This window comes from Lolium rigidum, chromosome 6 (genome assembly GCF_022539505.1).
Source record: "Lolium rigidum isolate FL_2022 chromosome 6, APGP_CSIRO_Lrig_0.1, whole genome shotgun sequence".
NCBI lineage: Eukaryota > Viridiplantae > Streptophyta > Magnoliopsida > Poales > Poaceae > Lolium > Lolium rigidum.
The window spans coordinates 291,916,437-291,921,515 of NC_061513.1; positions in this window are offsets into that span (position 1 = coordinate 291,916,437).

Here is a 5,079-nt window from a genome sequence, read left to right on the forward strand (position 1 = left end):
TCCTTATAATAATCAATAGAAAAGGAATTGGTCAAAGTGGTCAACATCAAAAGTGTTCATCTTGATAAGGTCTTGGATGAGGTGCAAAGAGTTGGGAGAGTTTGGTTTAAGAATCTCTTAATCCAGGGGCTCAAGGTGGGTAAGATGTTAAAATTGTCACATGTGACCATTATCACATGTCACTTGATTTTGATTTTTCTTTGATTTTATTTGGGGTTTCTTGACTCAAAAGTGATTGTTATTGGTTCATTGATGTTTCCCAACCATTGGCACAATTCAAAATGGCCTAGGTTGAAGATTTACAAAAATGGCCCTAGCCTCATATGTGTTGCTATTTTTATTTTACTTTTATTTCTCTTGATCCAAAGATCATGGTTTTGGGTTCCTTTGATGTTGGTTGGGTTGATGGAGGGTTTCACCATTTGGGTAAAGTAAATATGGCATAGGCCATTATTAGAGAAATGGCCATAAGCCCACATATGCCTCACCCTTTTATTTTATTTTCTTTTTATTTGTTCCTCTTTGGTTTTGAGAAAGGGTAGTGTTTAGGGTTTTGAGAGATGTTCCCACTTCAAACAAACTAACATGGCAAAGCTCACTACATACTTGTATGAGCACTATGCACATCAAGTGTTTTAAATAAAGTTTTTGTTGGCTCCAATTTTTGGAAAAAGGGAAATTCATTTTCTCTTTGTTTTTAAAAAATGAGATGTTACAAGAGGCCAGGGCCAAACTCAGCACTCCGCTCACTGCCGGCGCAGACCCCACCACCATCGAGGCGGATTTGGAGGCACACCACCAGTTCCTCCTAAAGTAGGCGGAAGAAGTAGCAGCCGCCAAGCGCCAGCTGGAGATTACCCGGCGTGAGTACGACCGCGCGCACGGCTTCACCCCAGGCGGCAACGACCCTAGCCGAGCCTGCCAGATCCGCCGCAGAGGAGGCGGCCTGGGCGCCGAGATCGACCGCGACGGCGCGGATTCGCCGGCTCCTTCCATGGAGTTGCCGGTTTACAACACCCCCGAGAAGAACCTGCGCCGCGGCCGAAGCCGCCGCAGAAGAACTGAGCCGCCGAGAGGGCGAAGGGCTGCGCCGCCAGACGAGGCGGGTAACGGAGCTGCTCCACACCGCCTCCGAGCAGCAGAAAAACCCAAGGAACGCCGGTTATGTTCCTAGTGCTTCTCACGCCCATGGTGCAGCCGGCCACAACGGAGGCGGCCCCAGGGACATGGCCGAGTCGTTCTCTCCTGCGCCAAGCCGGCGCAGGAACTCCCAAGCCACCCACGACAGCCCAAGTCGGCAGAGCCGGCTGAGGAGCGGCGGAGGCGGCCACAGCCGGCCACCACCAAGTGGGAGCCAGGAGCATAACTCCGAGCAGCCGGTGCCAAGGCGGCCACATCGGCCGGCTCCTGAAGCCAGCGGCGGTCGCCAGCCGGCCCACTCCCGGCTGGGCCCGCGCGTCGAGCCGGTTGACGCCAAAGACCGCCTCGACCGGCTCGTGGAATCCTGCATCGCGGAAGAAGAAGGGCCAGCCGGCCCGAAGTGCTTCGGCCCACGCATCTTGGGCGAGCCCATGGTTGACGGCTTCCAGCTCCCGCGCGACACGCCCAAGTATGACGGCACCGCCAAGCCGGAAGATTGGCTACTGGACTACTCCACCGCAGTCGGCATCGCCCGCGGCAACAAGCGTTGGGCCGTGCGCTACTCACCCCTCATGCTGCTCAGCTCCGCCCGCACCTGGCTCAACAACCTTCCAGCCGGCAGCATCAACGGCTGGCTGGACTTCGAGGAGGCCTTCATCAGCAACTTCACCGGCACCTATCGCCGGCCGGGTCGCCCCCGGCAACTGGAGATGTGCAAGCATGAGCCAGACGAGACGGACCGCGCGTACCTGACGCGCTGGTATGAAATGCGCAACTCCTGCGAGGGCGTGCACGAGATCCAGGCTATCAGCTACTTCATGGCCGGCTGCAGGCCCAACACGATGTTATGGCACAAGCTGCGTCGCAGCGACCCCAAGACCATGGCGGCCCTAATGGCTATCGCGGACAAGTACGCGTTGGCCGAGGAAGCCGGCCAGAGTGTGGCTAACAATTCGCCAGCTGCGCCACGGCGCGATCACGCCAAGCCGGCCGAGCACAAGCCGGCCGAAAGGGCCTCACACGGCAGCCACTGCGACAATTACCGCGGCAAGAGGCACAGCGACCAGCCGGATCGCCGGTACGGTTCCGCCCATGTGGCAGCCGTGTCGGACCATGCGGCGGCTGGAGGAAGCCGGCGCCAGAAGCAAGACCGGCCCTGGAAGCCGAAGTTCATGTTTGAGCAGATGCTCGACACGCCGTGCAAGTACCACAGCGGCAAAAATCCGTCCAACCACACCACCCGCGACTGCCACTTCACCAAGCGGTTGAACAGCGGCGAGCCGCTGCCGCCTCCGCCTCCGCCAGCCGGCGGGCCGGGTGGTCAAGCCGGCGCCAAGGACGCCAACCCCGAGCAGCAGCACGAGGCCAAGATGGTCCAGCATGGGCGGTACCTGGCTGAGGACGCCGCCTACATCATCTTCACCACGGAGCCGGAGGACGAGACGAGCCTGCAGTGCCGCTCCCTCGAGGTGAACGCGGTCATGCCGCTAGTCCCTCAGTACCTCAACTGGTCCGAGCATGCCATCACCTTCGATCGCCGAGATCAGCCGGCTGTCCTGCCAAGGCCCGGAGGCTACGCCCTGGTCCTCGACCCCACCATTGGTACGAGCCAGCGCAACGTGCGTTTTTTGCACGTCCTCATCGACAGCAGCAGCAGCATCAACATCTTCTACCGCGACACGGCTCGCAAGCTGGGCATCCAGGAGAGCCAGCTGAGCCCCACTCCCACTGTTTTCCACGGCATCGTGCCGGGACATTCTTGCCAGCCGATTGGCCGGATCAAGCTGGACGTCATGTTCGGCAAGCCGGACCACTTCCGCACCGAGGCAATCGAGTTCGAGGTTGTGGACTTGGTCAGTCCCTACCACGCGCTCCTGGGCAGGCCTGCCCTGACCCGATTCATGGCGGTGCCCCACTATGGGTACCTGAAGATGAAGCTACCTGGCCCTAAGGGCGTCATCATCATCGTCGGTGACTACCGCCGCTCCATGGAGTGCGCCACACAGAGCTCCAAGATGGCTCAGACGCTGGTCATCGCTGCCGAGAAGCAGCAGATCCAAGACGCGGTGGCCATGGCGAAGGCCGCGCAGGCCGGCATGCCGGCTGTGGGCAACCCTGCTGGGACGACTCACTTCTAGCCGGCGAACGACACGAAGAAAATCCTGCTGGACCCGGCGCAGTAGGACAAGTTCGTCACCATCGGTGCCGGCTTGGACAGCAAATAGGAAAGCGAGCTCACCAACTTCCTCCGTGAGAATCGGGACATCTTCGCATGGTCTCCACGGGACATGCCGGGTGTGCCGAGGGAGTTGGCTGAGCACCACCTCCACGTCAGGCCAGAAGCCAAGCCGGTGAAGCAACCCCTTCGCCGCTTCGCCGAAGAAAGAAGGAAGGCCATTGGTGAAGAAATCGCCCGGCTCCTCGCAGCCGGCTTCATCATGGAAGTGCTGCACCCGGACTGGTTGGCGAACCCAGACCTGGTTTTGAAGAAGAATGGCTCCTGGCGCATGTGTATCGACTACACCAGCCTGAACAAGGCGTGCCCGAAGGACCCCTTCCCCCTACCGCGCATAGATCAAGTCATAGATTCGACTGCCGGCTGTGAACTGTTGTCTTTCTTAGATGCCTATTCAGGCTACCACCAGATTCCTTTGAATCCGGATGATCAAATAAAGACTTCGTTCATTACCCCGTACGGGGCTTATTGCTACACAACTATGCCATTCAGCTTGAAAAATGCAGGCGCCACCTACCAAAGGTGCATGCAAAAATGCTTGCAAGAGCAAATCGGCAGAAACGTTCACGCATATGTGGACGATGTTGTTGTAAAGACCAAGGAGAAGCTTACCCTCCTTGATGATCTGAGAGAGACCTTCACCAATCTGCGAAGATTCCGGATGAAGCTCAACCCGGCCAAGTGCACTTTCGGCGTGCCAGCCGGCCAACTTCTTGGCTACCTCGTCTCTCAGCGAGGGATTGAAGCCAACCCGGAGAAGATCAGTGCCCTCGAGAAGATGGAGCTGCCACAATGCCTCAAGGATGTCCATAAGTTCACCGGTTGCCTGGCCTCCTTGAGCCGCTTCGTCAGCCGGCTGGGGGAGAAGGCACTGCCCCTATACCAGTTGCTCAAGAAATCGTACACGTTCGTCTGGTCGCCGCAGGCGGATGAAGCCTTCCGCGATTTGAAGCGCGTATTGGCAACCGCCCCTGTCTTGGCATCGCCGGCTTCGAAAGAACCGATGCTGTTGTACATCACGGCCACCAATCGCGTGGTCAGCGTTGTCCTGGTGGTGGAACGCAAGGAAGAGGGCAGGGAGCAGCCAGTCCAGCGCCCAGTCTATTACCTCAGTGAGGTGCTCTCCCAGTCCAAGCAAAACTACCCCCACTACCAGAAGGTCACCTACGGCGTGTACATGGCGGCCAAGAAGCTCAAGCACTACTTCCAAGAGCATCCCATCAAGGTGGTGGCCACCGCCCCCCTTGCAGAGATCATTGGCAGCAAGGACGCCAATGGCTGAGTCGCTGATACGTCTCAAACGTATCTATAATTTCTTATGTTCCATGCTAGTTTTATGACAATACTCACATGTTTTATATACACTTTATATCATTTTTATGCATTTTCCGGCACTAACCTATTAACAAGATGCCGAAGCGCCGGTTCTGTTTTCTGCTGTTTTTGGTTTCGAAATCCTACACGGAAATATTCTCGGAATTGGACGAAACAAAAGCCCACGGTATTATTTTCCACGGATTCTTCCAGAACACCGAAGAGGAGACGAAGAGGGGCCACGAGGCGGCCACACCATAGGGGGGCGCGGCCCCACCCCTGGCCGCGCCGCCATATGGGGTGGGTCCCTCGGGCGTCCCCCGACTCTGCCCCTTCGCCTGTATAATCCTTCCGTCGTGAAAACCCTAGTACCGAGAGCCACGATACGA